The sequence below is a fragment of the Leuciscus leuciscus genome (assembly GCF_965113295.1).
Source record: "Leuciscus leuciscus genome assembly, contig: SUPER_11_unloc_2, whole genome shotgun sequence".
NCBI lineage: Eukaryota > Metazoa > Chordata > Actinopteri > Cypriniformes > Leuciscidae > Leuciscus > Leuciscus leuciscus.
The window spans coordinates 457,866-475,105 of record NW_028118545.1 but is presented as its reverse complement, the minus strand read 5'-3'; the positions used below and the strand labels follow the sequence as shown (position 1 = coordinate 475,105).

At 42.6% G+C, this 17,240-nt stretch overlaps 3 long non-coding RNA genes across 3 annotated transcripts in view; 2 read left to right on the top strand and 1 right to left on the bottom strand.

Moving 5' to 3' along the window:
• The window catches only part of LOC309510129, a 211,980-nt gene that overhangs the window by 87,434 nt on the left and 107,306 nt on the right, over window positions 1–17,240 (top strand). The window lies entirely within an intron of this gene.
• LOC309510125 overlaps window positions 1–17,240 on the bottom strand; it is a 148,759-nt gene that overhangs the window by 111,308 nt on the left and 20,211 nt on the right. The window lies entirely within an intron of this gene.
• LOC309510128 lies at window positions 6,109–8,166 on the top strand. Its single transcript, XR_014210222.1, has 3 exons — window positions 6,109–7,127; window positions 7,330–7,423; window positions 8,047–8,166. It is a non-coding gene; the product is annotated as an uncharacterized lncRNA (long non-coding RNA).

Genomic DNA, 17,240 nt, shown 5'->3' with positions numbered 1-17,240 from the left:
CTTCTCTTGTGGAAATTGTGTTTTGTCCATTGCTTTTCCCCCCACAAAGTTCTCCTTTGGAATAACGCGGATATAACCGTTATATTCCCTAGATGGTTTAACAATAATTTTAATTGCATTCTATCTCTCTTTGATGATTCTGGTCATATTCTAACTTACAAGCAATTTTTGAATCACCATAACTTTCCAGTTCCACCAAAGGAATATAATACCTTGATAAAAGCTATCCCAGCAGGCTTAATTCAGCTAATTAAAAATCACCTTAACTTCAGTAAAGGTAATAGTGTTTATCCGGCTTTACGCAAAAAGTCGTTCAGTGCTATCGTCCATATGACTTCATTTTAAAAACTATATTTATTCCAATAAATTAATTTATTTTTCTTTCTTTGTTTTTTTTGAGTTATCAATAAGTAAAAAGTGTGAATATTTTCGTAACTTATTTTCTATAATAAAATTTATTTCATTGGACTTCACCATAAATTGATTTTACAAAACTCATTTTAAAAGTTTATACCAGACGTAAAAAGACACGACCCGCCCACCCGCAGCAACGGAAGAACAAGCCCGGGCAAATTGTTCACTCTCGTCTGTTCCAGGAGTTTATTCGACCAGGGTTTTCCACGGAGCCGGATAATTTATACTTCACGTACAAGAAGTAAGTAAGAGTAAGTAACTCTTTGTATTTTTAAAAGTTTGATTTTACCCTAATTAACGTGTTTGTGTTGTGCAATCTGCAAAAGCATAATGTTACGTTAGCTCTGTTTCTTACAAACTTTTGCGACCCGCCAAATTTGAATGTGCTCTATCCATAGACTGTAAAAAATAGGCTCTATCTCAAACAGCTCGTTAACTTGAGCCACATACTGTATAAATCTACATGTGTGTGCAAAGTATAAGTTATGTTGTCTTTGTGTGATAGTTTAATGTTTCAGAGGTGTTTCTAACTTCAAAAACATTGTCGTTGCTTCGACATAGTTTAGGAGTGGACGTAAGTTACAGACACACACGAAGCCACAGCTAACTTAACGTTAGCTGAGTGATTATCAATTAGTCCAAAGCTGTTTAATTATGGTAAAGCATAGTTAAGGCAAATATACGGCAGTTCATCTTTCACAAATGTGTACGCTCACAATGTACTCTATGCATAGGCCTAACTCATAACCCAAATTTCATATTTCTATTGCTCTGTAATTATTGGGTGCAGATGTCTAACTCTTGATATATTTATATTTTGTTAATGCATTTTAAAACCATTTGTTTAAGTGAAAATATTTTTTTTGACTAATTTATTTGTATTAACATCCCTCCTCCCAATATTGTAATTAGTTATGCCTGTAGGTGCTGTATGATGATATCATTACAAAAAATTCAGTGGGGTTTTTACACGAGGTTTCAGATTATTTTCTAAGATAAGTTCTGCGAGGAACTAAAGTTAATCAATCTTGGTTTTGTTCACCAGGATAATCTTCACTTGTATTTTAAGTGTATTTTTTAAAGGGCTTTCATCACACTTGTATTCAAAAGGCTAACTAACTTTTTTTTTTCTCTCCCCAGATGGGATGGCCCTGTAAATTGTGCAGCACTGTGGTACAAGGAAAGAGTGACATTTTAAAGCATTGTATACTGCATCAGGGGACCTTTGGACACGGCCATGCCTTGCCTTGTATTCATCTAGATTGCCCATGTTCTTTTACATCCTGGAGTACCTTCCACTCTCGCCTCTCAAGATACCACCCAGAAGCTAAATCCCTTAATTCACCACAAGTAAGTCTTTCATTTACCTGCATTTTGTGTCAAAACCCTGGATTTTACAATGAAGAGGATTTTTTTGAACACACATTTGTTTTCCATCAACAAATAAGATTGTTTGTCTTAAATACTTCATTTTTATCTCAAAGGGGGCTGTAGAGACCACTGTTCATGAGGACATGAAAAAGAAGGATATGAGCATCTATGTCTGCCGTGAGCCAGATGCAGTAGGAATCATCATTGAGGGAATACCAGTCCTTACCAATCTTGGAAATCTGGCCAAAGCATGCTGCTTGGGTTGACATATGCACTTAATCTCGAGTATCCATCCAAGGTTTCAAAAACATTTGAGGTGTTTCAAAGACTTTTCATGGGACTTGACACACTGTGCCCAAAACCAAGCCCCAAGTTCATGACTCTGAAAAACAAGCTCCTTGCCTAGGCACTCAGACATGACTGTCACTCTGCACTTGTAAACAGCTGTTTTCTTTGTCTGTTAACATTGAATTTTTCAGGATGTCATAATGGTTTGTCCTTGTCATGTTTTATACTATGCTGCAGGTCATACTTTCTGGTGTGAAAAAAGTTTATATTTTATACACACGAAATAGCCCTGCTGTGAAGCTGCACTTTAAAAACTGGTCAGTTAGTGGGATCAGTGAGATGTTTAACTAAAGATGTTTAAAAATATTTACAAACGCTGTAAAGGTATTATGCTAAGCTGTACTTTTTAAGTTGAGGAGATGATCATGCTTGTGAACTGTAATGTAAGTGTTAAAATGTTTCAATATTATGTACACACTGTACTGTAAATGTGTTTTACTAACCAGCAGTTTATAAGCTGCAATGATTTAATAAATGTTGGAAATTGACATAGTAGCACCTAATTATTTGAAGCCGTTCCAAAACAAAGAAATGGTCAAAATGAATAAATCAGAAGACATTAACTAGTATTTTTTCATTTAAATGTTACCTATTTTAATTAAGTCTAATGTGTATAATATGCTGATATGTTTTACATTGATTGTACTCAATTTATTGGCTTTTTCTGAAAATGCTACTTAATATTTTGGCATACATTGAAATGCACATTATTAAGTTGTCCTTACTCAAAATATCAGTTAGTTCACTAAACTTGCAAAAAGTAGTTGGAAAATGTTGCCTTAATTTTTTTGAGTTGAATCTAAGTAACAGTTTTTACAGTGTGGGCGAGATAGATTTTTTAGATAAAAAATGCAACAACAGACATATTCGCTCAATTTTTCAAATGAAGAGAAAAGTTACTCCAAGGGGTAAATTCTATTGGGGATCCCTTGTAACAAATGTAATTTGGAGAAAGGCCTGGCTTTTGCCTAGTAAATTTTGTGTATCCAACAAAGTTAAGGAAATTCATTATAAAATCCTTCATAAAATCTATCCTGTTAACTCTTCCATTTCTAAATATTCTGATATTGATGAGACTTGCTCTTTTTGTGGTTTTGTTGAGGAAACTGTCCCCCATTTATTTTGTGAGTGTAATGTAACCAATCGATTTTGGGCTAATTTAAGTGCTTTTGTTTTTGGCCCTACAAATGTGACCCACACCTTCATTCTTAAAGAGATTATCTTTTATTATGAAAACCCAAAGCGGATGTCCCTTGAACATGTTGTTAATTTCCTTATCTTATATGCAAAATTCTTCATCCACAAGCAAAAATGGCTTAAGTCTCCTTTGAGCTTCCCTCTTTTTCTTGCTGACCTTAATTATTTTATTTCTTCCCTTAGACTTATAAATAACAAAAAAGTGCACAATTTTTGATGCATTATGATGATTTATTCAAAGATATGACTTAACCTTGTTGTTATGCTTTTCTTTTCTTTTTCTTTTTTTGTATGTATAATTACAAATCCAGGATATTTATGTATTTTTATGCATTATTATTATTTATTTTTTTTATCCTCGTTTCATTGTTTGTTCATTGTAAGAGATACAACCTTGCTTCACTTCCCTGAGCTTGTAATTATGTGTAAGTTCTGCAATAAAAAAAAAAAAGAGAGTCGACGGACAGAAAAAAGAAAAAAAAAGAAAAGAAAAAAATATAGATTTGTTCACATGCAGCTGATTTATTTTTGTTTATTTGTACATTTTACTCATATTTAATGGAGCAAAGTCAGACGTGGACAGTAATCAATCAATATATTGATCTCGTAATGTGTATGCGTAAGACGTCGGTTTCACAAATTTGCGTTTACATGGAGAAAATGAAAATGGCATCTTTGATGTTTTGACATTTTGAAATGTAATTTATTTTATCACTTAAAAAAAGAAAAATGGTTTCATATTGAATCAAATTTTATTTATAGCAAGTTAGCAACCCAGTAAGATGTTTATTCCTCTCCCACAGGAGTTCAGAGGTAAAATCACTATGATAGTCAAAGCACAATTTAGACATCAGAAGAAGTTCATAAAAATCCCAGAGGCTTGCTTTGATATATTTATAGCAGAAGGTAAGTAATGAAGTCGTTATTAATAATTATGTGTATATATTCATTACCGGTCAAAAGTTTTAGATCGGTACGATTTTTTATGTTTTTAAAAGAAGTCTCTTCTGCTCACCAAGGCTGCATTTATTTGATAAAAAAATAAATAAAAAACATTAATATTGTGAAATTATATGACAATGTAAAATTATTGTTTTCTATGTAATATATAGTAAAGTGTAATTCATTCCTGTGATCAAAGCTGAATTTTCAGCATCATTACTCCAGTCTTCAGTGTCTGATCCTTCAGAAATCATTCTAATATGATGATTTGATGCTCAAACATTCATTACCTATTATTTTCAATGTTGAAAACAGTTGTGTACAATTTTTTTCTCAGAATTATTTGATGAATAGAAAGTTCAAAAGAACAGTATTTATTTAAAATAGAATATTTTCTAATATTATAAATGTCTTTACTGTAACGTTTGATCAATTTAACTCACCCTTGATGAATAAAATTATTGATTTATGTTATTTATTTTCCCCCAAAAAATACAATTTAAATTATTACTGACCCCAAACTTTTGAACGGTAGTGTTTAATGTTACAAAAGCTTTCCATTTCAGATAAATGCTGTTCTTTTGAACTTTCTTTTAAAAAAAATCCTGAAATAAAAATGTAAAAAACTGTTTTCAACACTGATAATAACCAGAAATGTTTGGTGTGCATCAAATCATCATATTAGAATGTTTTCTGAAGGATCATGTGACACTGAAGACTGGAGTAATGATGCTGAAAATTCAGCGATCACAGGAATAAATTACACTATTACTGTATATTACACAGAAAATAACTGTTTTAAATTGTAATAATATTTCACAATATTATTATTATTCTTTTTAAATTTTTTAATCAAATAAATGCAGCCTTGATTAGCAAAAGAGACTTAAAAAAAAAAAAAACATTAAAACTCTTACCAACCTAAAACTAATATATATATATATATTGCTATCCTTATGTGTCAAATTGTGAATAAAGCATTGCCTAAATTTGATAAAACTTTTGTTGTGCAGTGAAAGAGAAGTTCTCAATTCCGGAAGATCTTGCAGTTACAGTTACAGATGACACTGGCACAGAGGTGGATAAAGATGTGTTTCCTGATCTAATGACCACCAGTGGGTTAGTTTTTGTCATAAATTAATTTAACCCTCTGATGGTCTTCGTTTAGCAGTCACACTGGGGGCCTTCCCGGTCATAAATGACCGGACACCTAAAAATGAAACTTCCTCCATCCCAGTAAAAACCAATGCAATTTATTTTTGTTCTATAATATTTATTCTTTTTAATTTAGAATTTTGAGACAATTTGATTGAACTTATTAATATTAATGCAATATTTATAGTCCATTTTTTGCCATTGAAAATAATGTTGTTTTTTTTTCTTTTGATTTAAAAAAAAAATACAATTCTATGCAGTATTTATGGGTAAAATAGAGACTAGGCTTTCAGAAAAAAAATTAAATAAAAAAAATTAATCAATTTATTAAACATAAAATTAAATAAAACATGTTATTGCATGGGTTCACCACTAGATGCCTGTATAGCTCTAAATGGAGATGTTTGTGAATTCTAGTTGTTTTTGGACCAAATTACTTACTTTTAAGATGTGGATTGAATGTATTTTTTTAGAAATTCTCAAATAATACTTTTTGCCAAGGTTTATAACATTTTATTAATTATTATTTTAATAATTTTAATAATTATTATATTAATTATATATACATATATTAATTATAATTATTATAATTATATGTTTTTCACTCTTGATGTTTTAGAGCTTCACCCCTTCATTGCTGAGCCCTTTTTTTCTGCATCGTGGCTGATTTGTAGAGAATTTTTGTGTTTTTGTCAATTTCCCATTCATTTCCTATGGGGGTAATTTTGACCGAAGACCAAAATCATGACAAATTTTTTTACGACCACTTAGCATGCTCGGATCATGAACTCAATTTTTTTGTGTGTTCACATACCTAATGCCAGAAAAGTCACCAAGTTTCGTAACATTCTGATGAAGCTGTGATTTTAAAAAATTCAAAACAGATTTTTGTAATCTGAATTTATTGGCGTGTATGTGTATAAACGTGTGTTTGTATGTGTGTGTGTGTGTGTGGGTGGGTGTGAATTTTTTTGCACTCTTGATGTTGTAGAGTGTCACCCCTTTACTGCGGTGTACTTTTTTTTAGAATCGTGTCCGATTTGTAGATTGTACAGACAAAAATTCAGAGAATTTTTGTGTTTTTGTAAATTTCCCATTCATTTCCTATGGGTCGGTCATTTTTGACCGAAGACCACGAGTGTGACTCTTTTTGTTTACGACCACTTAGCATGCTCGGATCATGACCTCAAATTTTTTTTGTATTCACATACCTAATGCCAGAAAAGTCACCAAGTTTCATAACCTTCCGATGAAGCTGTGATTTTTAAAATTTCAAAACAGAAAATTGATTGGTCAATTGACCCTATTTACTTCGTTAGCGCACATTACTAGTCTTTTGGTGAACAGTTAATCTGTGCAAATATATATATATATATTTTTTTTTTGTCATGGTAATTGAGAGATGGAGGGCAGGTGAGCTAAAGTAAAACCCCTTCATATTTTAAATTTTCAAGAACCCACCGCTTCATGTCCTGATCAGCCTGTCGGAGTTTATTCTGCTATAACAACTGGCTGGATGTATTTCATCCCTTACATAATTGGTTAATGTTCCTCTTTTTATAGTTGATAAAAGAAATTCTACACACAAGACCAGGTGGAGCAAATGTGCTGAAGGAGTATGAAGATACAGGGACAATTAGCGATGACATGAGAAAACTGATGGTGAACATCTTGGTTGCACACATGATTGAGACAGAAGGGTAATTATCAAAATGTAATAGTCTTGGGTTATTTAATTTGTTACTGATTATGATAGTATATAAATTGTGAACTATATTAGTTGGGTGCTACAAATTTTAAGTAATAAGCTGTTGATTGTTCTGAAAATAAGAGTGGTTTAGTTATATATTTTTAAACAATTCTCATCATTGTGAAGTAACATTGAGTGTTTCCATTTTTCAGGAGAGTCCCACATCGACTTACCAAACAGAACTATGGTTTGGGAATTATCACCTTGTTTCCCTCACTCAGAGATCCCCAAGGGAGGACTGGATATGTAAGTCACTATGTGAGATTAGAACATTCAGTATTTTTGTGATCATTTAGAAATGTCTTTCTAAGAAGTTGTCATTTTCGATGGAGGGTTACAATTTTGAGTTTTAATTTGTGTCATTTCATTAGGAACATTTTTATGATGGCCAAAAAAACACTGGGTTCTTGTCATGGCGCCTCAAAACAGTACAACGGGGGACAAAACCTTCTGCAAATAAGGATGATCCAAAAACAGAGGAAAAGGGAGGCCCTTTGCTTGACAGACAGCTGTGTCACCGTGAAGATCAGCTAGATAATGACCAAAGTTTAGAGGCTATCTCCTTGATGAATCATACAATAACCTACTTTTTCATACAATAATCATGCAGAAGATGAGGACCACGTTTGAATACAGACAGCACCTTATCCATGATCCAGAGAAATCCACCACCATTCTCTCAGTTTTTCCTCAATTCCTGGATACTAAAGGATTGGTATGGATTTTGTCTTTCCTTTTTTTTTACCACATTGAAATGCTAGTTTCAGAGAATTGTCAAATAGTCTGCTTTGTTGAAAACACATTTAGCTTGTTAAGAAATGTAATATTTTATGGTAATTTCTTTACATGTTTTCTGCAAACTGCTTCAGATTCTTCAGGACTTCACGCTCCTCTTTGGGTCAGAATCTGCTTCCAGACTTTTTGAAAGGTGGCCAACTGTCTTCAAAGCAAAGGTTATCAGGCTAGCAGAAACCTTGACTTCCACTCCACTGCTGAAAAGATTACGGTCATCTGCCAAAGAGAAAAGGGAGGAACAGGATTCCCCAGGGAGAGTTGTACAGAACTAACTTGCAATGGTTTAAAATCTGCTTAACTTAGTTATTGTAGTGTAGACATTTAACATATGTTTTGTGTTTTTCAGAATGGGACAGTGACCTATCATCCTTCCTTCTACTTCTGCATCTCTTGTCACCCCAGGCTTCAGGAAGAAAAAAACCCACAAGATCAGTATTTCTCAGGCTGTTGATCACGTGGTGGTATTTCAAAAAGTAGGTTATTGGTGACAAAATACAAGGGCTATAAGCGTTATACTTAGATTTGCTCCGTTAATTTCTCCATCTTATAATTCACTATTAGATGAACTGTAAATGGGGGTAAATATAGTAATTTATCTAAATGTAAATGATCTAAACCAGAGATGTTCACAAGTCTTTAAGCTGAAGTCCGAGTCGAGTCTCAAGTCATTTCATGGCTTACAAAAAATAAATAAAAAATGTCATGCTTAAAAATCACCTTTAACAGCTAGTTGGTGCATATACTGTTTTCTTCTGGAGTGTCTCTTGTTCTGTACAATGTTCAATCAAGCTAAAAAGACTAAAATTGATGCTAACTGATAAACCTGCACTTGTTTGTCATTACTATTAATCAAATTTGTGTTTTTGTTTGTTTGTTTTCTTCATTCAGGCATGCCGGAGTATACAGGAACATCTTGAGGCGGAAGAGAATCGTCAACCATACATTCTTGCCACAGGGAGCAGCAAGGAAGCTATCAGTCAGTTCTTCATTGTGGTTGATAAAAAGCTCATCCCCTGTCAAGAATCCTCTTCACTTGCAGCAATTGATGAACTCTTCAAGGTCCATTTTGTTTTCAGCATCAGTTATGATCTTCCACTCAAAAATATGTACACTTTTCTCCAGACTACAATCTACGGAATTGATGTTGGCACCACAAGTGAGAGCCCAAGGGTAAAGGAGCTCAGAGCGAAGTTATTGATGTTTAGATGCTACATCTGTAAAATGCTGCTTGCTACAACAGTAAAATTAATTCGGCACCTTAAACTTGTACATGGTTTGTATCCTGGCAAGAAATTTGAGCTGGTTTGTGCTCAGGATGGTTGTTGCTTGCAATTTAAAAGTTATGCAGGTTTTAAAAAACCTTTAACTAGATTTCATTTTAGTGGTGTAGCATCAAACAGTGAGAATGTATCACTACAAAATCAACAAGCTCCAAATCCCGGTGAAGCAGCATCACTTATTGTGTCGAACACAGAGCAAAGTTCAGATAATGATGCAAGTTTGCATGAATGTTCTTCTGTTTCAAGGGATTGTTCCAAAGAAATGTGTGCATCCATAATAGCTAAATTGCAGGGTAACGGTGTTGCAAACAGTGTTATGTCAGTTGTTGAAAGCATGGAGGATTTTGTCACTGATTTCCATACAAGTTTAAGGGAAAACATTTTAAATGTTGTGCCTGTTGACAGCACAAGTAGAAGTTCAGTTGAAGATGTTTTTAATAGTTTTCATAATCCATTCTCCGATTTTAATACCGATACAAAATGGAGAAAATATTTCAGTGAGAAATGGGGGGGTTGTTGAACCTACTGAAATACACTTAGGTGTCAGATACGATACAAGAAAGAATAAGATCTCTGGAATGTATGAACAGATTCCAGTTAATGACACTTTCATATATATCCCTCTTCTGAAGACTCTTGAATTCATTTTTAGGAATAATGAGGTGTGTAATCTTATTCAAGAGAAACGGCAAAGTGACACGTATCGAGATTTGTGTGATGGACAGTATTACAAAAACCATTCTCTGTACTCCATCCATAGCAATGCCCTTCAGATCCAAATTTACTACGATGATTTCGAAACGGCAAACCCATTAGGATCTCAACATGGGATTCATAAACTTGGCTGTTTATATTTTGTGCTTCGTAACCTGCCAGCACACATAAATTCTTCCTTAATGAACATACATCTAATTTCTTTGTTCCATTCTGAGGATGGAAAAAAGTATGGCATGGACAAAATACTTGGCCCATTGGTTGATGATGTGAAAATACTTGAGCAGGAGGGAATGAAGGTGTCATTTTCTGAGGAGCCCATTGTAATGGGAGATTTTTGATTTTCATTACTTACTTTGATTTTCATTAACATACACTAGATTGACTATGTGTGTTGCTGACTATGTGATATAATGATTGATGTGAAACGCCTGCGAAGCAGGAGAAAGAGGGGGAGAGCTTTGAAGGCTGAAGCCCTGACCCCTAAGGTCAAAGGGCTGTCCAATTTGGGACTTGCAGGCTGTAAGTTAAGCTAAACTAAAGTTCAGTATAATAGGATCACTGGTGGTGTCTTATCCATCTCTGGAGTTTAAAGAATCTTGGAAGATAACAATAACAGAGTATAAAGACTGGCCTGCCCCTCCCTCCTGGTCGCACTTGTTTCACAGACTGTACTGTCTACCTCTGTGTGGCAATTGGGCCTCTTGCAAGACAATAAATTACTTTTTAATGATCATTTGATTCCAGACTGTCTCTTATGCCAAAGATGATTGTTTAGTGAATTAAACTGCCACAACACCCAACTTTGGTACTATTGCGCAATTTACCGGCGATAACCTTGGTCTAAATGGTATTCTTGGTTACGTTGAATCTTTTTCTGCGAAACATTACTGCAGACTGTGCCTCACTGACAAGGTGTTAGCACAGGAAGTATTTAGTTAGGATGATCCGCGGGTGATATTGCGTAGCAGAAACCTAAATGAGGAACATTATAAGTATCTAGCTGACAACCCTAATGAAAACGTCTCGGTTACGTATGTAACCCTCGTTCCCTGAGTAGGGAACGGAGACGTTACGTCGGATGACGACGAATGGGGTTTCGCTTAGAAATCCTATCATCTTCGAGTATTAAAACACGAGCCAATGGCAAAGAAATGCCATGGGTCTGCGGAATTTGCATAGCGTAACTCCGCCCCACCCTGGGGGTATATAAGGAAGTACGCTGCAACATGCAGATATGTCTTCGCTGAGGAGCCGAGACTGAACTCAGGCGTTCCAGCGGTACAGCGGAAGTGGCAGGGAGACGTAACGTCTCCGTTCCCTACTCAGGGAACGAGGGTTACATACGTAACCGAGACGTTCCCTTTCGTTGTCACTCCGAGTTACGTCGGATGACGACGAATGGGGTTCCCGTATAATCACGCCACCTCTCGACTGTCTTCCAGTGCCCTGCGTAAGTCTGAGCTCCCTGTCGTGAGACTAGCACGGACGAAGGAGTCCTACTTAACACAGGAATACCAAGGTACACTGGGAAGCATATCCAGTGGAAATATGCAATCATGCCCAACCCGAAGGGGGGGACTTGGAATACACATATGACCCCGAAGGGCTGCATACGGAGTAACACTGGGGTGTCCAGCCGCAGGTGGAATATTTCAACCCCAGGGGTGGCAAGGCGGCTTGCCAAGGGAAAGACACATGCTCAAAGAGGCTTACAGTGGAATACACATGTGGGGGTCGCCCGAAGGGAACCATGCACATGGTGGCACCTAGCCAAGCGCGAAAGCTGCCCGTGGCATAACTCTGGCGTTGACGTCATCAGTGCTGGAGGAGACTCAGGGCTTATGAGGCTCACCTGAGGAAATATCGCACGTATCCCGTCCGTGGAGAGGAATGGCGAGCAAGCGAAGACACCTGAGCAGAATCTAGTACCGGCTAGTTGAAGCGAGTACATGAGAAGAAACTGGCTCTACTCGGAGATTGTAAAATCTCGCAAATGTGTTAGGTGTCGCCCAGCCTGCAGCTCTGCAGATGTCTGTTAGCGAGGCGCCATGCGCTAGAGCCCAAGAGGATGCCACACTCCGAGTGGAGTGGGCCGTCACACCAAGGGGGCACGGTCGACCTTGCTGCTGGTAAGCCAAAGCAATGGCGTCCACTATCCAGTGAGACAACCTTTGTTTGGAGAGAGCCTTTCCCTTCAGCTTCCCACCATGACAGACAAAGAGCTGGTCTGAGGTCCTGAAACACTGCGTTCTGTCAACGTAAGCACGAAGGGCGCGTACTGGACAGAGCAGTGCCAAGGCTGGGTCTGCCTCCTCCAAGGGCAGCGCTTGCAGGTTCACTACCTGATCTCGAAAGGGTGTGGTAGGAACCTTGGGCACATATCCAAGCCGGGGTCTCAGGATCACGTGAGAGTTAGCCGGCCCGAATTCCAGGCACGCTTCATCAACCGAAAATGCCTGCAGGTCCCCTACCCTCTTGATGGAGGCCAATGCAACCAGGAGCGCTGTCTTCATTGACAGGAACTTAAGCTCCACTGATTGCAAAGGCTCAAATGGAGCCCTCTGCAGGGCAGTCAGAACCACTGCGAGGTCCCAAGAGGGTACGAGGGGAGGGCGAGGAGGATTTAGTCTCCTCGCTCCCCTCAGGAACCTGATGATCAGGTCATGCTTCCCCAGAGACTTACCTTCAACTGCATCGTGATGTGCGGCAATGGCGGCAACATACACTTTCAGGGTGGAGGGAGACAGCCTTCGCTCCAACCCTTCTTGCAGGAAGGAAAGCACGACACTGATCGGGCATTTCGTGGGTTCTTGCTGTTTAGAAGAACACCAGTTGACGAAGAGGTTCCACTTCAACGCATAGACATGTCTCGTGGACGATGCTCTAGCGGAAGTGATGGTAGCCACCACCGCTGGTGGTAGGGTACTCAAACCTGCCTCGTCCCGTCCAGAAGCCACACGTGGAGGTTCCAAAGACCGGGACGAGGGTGCCAAAGGGTGCCCCGTCCCTGAGAAAGGAGGTCCTTCCTCAGAGGAATTGGCCAGGGAGGTGCTGTCGCAAGGAGTATGAGTTCTGAGAACCAGGTGTGGCTGGGCCAGTATGGGGCAACCAATATAACCTGCTCCTTGTCCTCCCTGATCTTGCGCAGGGTCCGCGCAAGAAGGCTCACTGGGGGAAACGCATACTTGCGTAGGCCCCTCGGCCAGCTGTGCGCCAGTGCATCCGTGCCGAGCGTGCCCTCGGTCAGGGAATAAAACAGGTCGCAATGGGACGAGTCGTGGGAGGCAAACAGGTCTACCTGTGCGTCGCCGAACTGATCCCAAATCAGCTGAACCGACCGGGGATGGAGACGCCATTCTCCAGCGAGAGGCTGAACTCGAGACAGCTCGTCGGCCGCCTGGTTCAGGTGTCCCGGGATATAAATGGCTCGAAGCGACCTCAGATGCTTCTGACTCCATATAAGGAGGTGGCGGGCGAGTTGCGACATACGGCGGGAGCGTAGACCACCTTGATGGTTGATGTACGCTACTGTTGCGGTATTGTCTGATCGGACTAGTACGTGCTGACCCCTGAGCAACGCATGGAAACGGTGCAGGGCGAGACGTACAGCCAGCAACTCGAGGCAATTGACATGCCAAAGGCGCTGGGGTCCTGTCCAGGAGCCCGCGGCAGCATGACCATTGCACATGGCGCCCCAGCCCGTGGTGGAGGCATCTGTTGTGACAACAACATGCCGGGAAACTCGTTCTAAGGGCACTCCGGCCCGTAGAAAGCTGAGGTTCGACCACGGGGTGAAGGTCTGACGGCAGGCCGGAGTCACTGGGACCCGGAGCTTGCCGTGTTGCCATGCCCACCTCGGGACTCGATCGCGAAGCCAAAGCTGAAGCGGTCTCATATGAAGCAACCCGAGCGGCGTTACTGCGGCTGCGGATGCCATATGCCCCAGGAGCCTCTGAAAAAGTTTCAGTGGGACCGCACTCTTGCCCTCGAACTGGCGAAGACAAGTCAGCAGTGACTGCGCGCGCTCGCTCGTAAGCTGCGCGCACATGGCGACCGAGTCGATTTCCATACCGAGAAAAGAGATCCCCTGCACTGGGCAGAGTTTGCTCTTCTCCCAGTTGACCCGAAGGCCCAGACGAGCTAGGTGCCGGAGCACAAGATCCCTGTGTTCGCAAACCTGGTCTCGAGAGTGAGCTAGGATCAGCCAGTCGTCGAGATAGTTCAGGATGCGAACCCCGTGTTCCCGGAGGGGAACAAGGGCTGCCTCGACGACCTTCGTAAAGACGCGAGGAGACAGGGCTAGCCCGAAAGGGAGAACCGCGTACTGGTATGCCCGCCCCTCGAAAGCAAACCGTAGAAACGGTCTGTGTCGAGGTAAAATGGAGACATGGAAGTAGGCGTCCTTCAGGTCGATCGCTGCAAACCAATCCTGTGGCCGCACACACTCGAAAATGCGTTTGGCCGTGAGCATCTTGAACGGCAGCCTGTGGAGGGAGCGGTTCAGGACGCGCAGGTCCAGGATCGGTCGTAACCCACCCGATTTCTTCGGAACAATGAAGTAAGGGCTGTAGAAGCCGGACCTCATTTCGGCTGGAGGGACAATCTCGATCGCACCCTTCGCCAGTAGGGTGGCGACCTCCGCTCTCATGACAGGGGCATTGCCACCGACCATAGTGAAGCGGACTCCGCTGTAGCGGGGAGGAGATCGCGCGAACTGAATCGCGTAGCCGAGCCTGATGGTTCTCGCGACCCAGCGGGACAATCTGGGAAGCTCTAGCCAGGCTTCCAGAAAGTGCACCAGCGGGGTCATACGAACCACAGACGTTCCGTCGGGGGTGCAGCGAGGCGGAATGACCGGCCCAGGCGTGGGTGGCATAGCGGCCCAGTGCGGGGGCACGGTCATTAGCCGCGTCCTGCCAGAGGAGGCCAGGGGAGGACCAGCGTCCCACAGGGGCGTGCTCTGGCAGGGGTCTGGCGACAGAGGGGGACGAGAGGAGCGTGGCCCGTGGGCGGCGCGTGCCCTCATCCGCACACTCCGTGTGCTCAGAGATGGGGTAGTGAGTTCTTTCTTTAACCATTTTAGGGTGCTGCCCGTCGTGGGACGAGCAGCGGGAATGGGAAAACCAAGGATTCTCCCCCGGCCCTCCACCGGGGGAAGGAGCGGCCCTGCAACCGGCTCCTGAACAGAACTCAACGCCATCTCTGAGCAGCCCGTCTCAGGAGCGCCGCTTAGCCTGGCGTTTAGCGGGGCACGGGGCGGGAGAGGGCTGTGGCGCCTTCCTACGGCTTCCTCTCCGACGCGACCCGGAAGCAGCGGACTGCTGGGGCCGATCGGGAGGGGGGGGGAACCGTAGGAGGGCGCCCTCGGCGGCGAGCGGGCTGAGGCACCTGTGCCGACGGCTGCGCCGCCGGAGCAGCGGGCCGCCGGGGCAGGACGTGTTTTAAAGCCTCAGTCTGCTTCTGGGCAGTCGAGAACTGCTGGGCGAAGTCCTCGACTGCACCGCCGAACAGGCCAGCCTGGGATATGGGGGTGTCGAGGAACCGGGTCCGCTCGGCCTCCCGCATATCAGCCAGGTTTAGCCATAGGTGTCGCTCCTGGACCACCGAAGTGGCCATCACCTGACCCAGCGAGCGTGCGGTCACCTTCGTCGCTCGGAGAGCAAGGTCGGTGGCGGCACGCAACTCATCAAAGAGTGCTGGGTCAGACCTCCCCTCGTGCATGTCACGCAACATCTGGGCCTGGTAGACCTGCAGAGTCGCCATGGCATGCAGTGAGGAGGCCGCCAGCCCCGCAGCTCTGTAGGCCTTCGCCACAAGGGTGGAGGAGAACCTACAGGCCTTGGAGGGGTGCTTTGGGTCCCCGCGGGAAGAAGCACTCTGAGGACACAACTGCATCGCAACAGAGCGTTCAACCTGGGGAACCCCAGTGTACCCTTTGGCGGCCGCCTGATCAAGGGGAGGCAAGGCGGAGGCGGTCGCCGAGCGATCACGGGAAGACAATGGTGCCTTCCAGGACCTCGTGACCTCCTCATGCACATCCGGGAAAAAAGGCATTGGGGTTGGCCGCCGACGCGGATCAGCAGCCGCACCCAAAAACCAATCGTCCAGCCGCGAACGAACCGGCCCAGGTGGCGGGGACCACTCAAGACCGATCGCCGCGGCTGCCCGGGAAAGCATGGCCGTCATCTCGGGATCAGACTCGGACAATGCTGGGACACCCGAGGGTGGCAGCACAGCCGAATCCTCACTTCCCGAGGACTCCTGCCCACCTTGTGATGCAGCGATCGACATTGAGTCTTCCTCTGGAGCGCCGAATGAAACTCGCGGCAAGTCAGAGGACTGTACAGCGGTTTCCACGCGGACACTCGCGGGTTGCACGGGAACAGAGGGAAGTGTGGAGCGTGGAATAGTCGGCGCTTTGTTCCACACTGTAACCCTCAGATCACCCTGGCCGCCAGCCGAAGTACCAGCCCTCTCGGGACCAGTAGATCGGGGTGCGGATGAGGGGACTCTCACATTAAGATCATTGAGTCTCGATCTCAACCGTGCGATGGGCATGTTCCCGCAGTGGGAACATGACTCATCCACAAACGCTGCCTTGGCGTGATCGACACCCAGACACACAAGACAGCGATTGTGCCCATCAGAGTCAGATACAAATAGACCGCAACCAGAAGTGCACGGGCGAGGCATCTTTAAAAAGACGTGCCGCGTGCAATGCTCTTTTGTGAAAGGAGATTTCTCCGCAGAGTGTTGAAGCGACCAGGGAGAGAACACACAAACTCTGGCAAATCACTGCACAGATCAGCAGGGAATGTGCACTCGCTGGAACTCGCTGTCACACCAACACCTGGAGAGAGGCTCGTCTCGAAGAGATAAAGAGATGAACTCAGGATTTGGCTGTGGAGTGAAGTAGATCAACTTGGCTCCGAAGCGAAAACATATCTGCATGTTGCAGCGTACTTCCTTATATACCCCCAGGGTGGGGCGGAGTTACGCTATGCAAATTCCGCAGACCCATGGCATTTCTTTGCCATTGGCTCGTGTTTTAATACTCGAAGATGATAGGATTTCTAAGCGAAACCCCATTCGTCGTCATCCGACGTAACTCGGAGTGACAACGAAAGGGAACTCCTGTTATGGTATTAAAAGAAATTCTGTACTCAATACCTTGACTTACTTTAATGTATCAGAGAACTTTGTGCTGGATATTATGCATGATATCCTGGAGGGAGTTGCACAGTATGAAGTGAAACTGCTTTTTGAATACA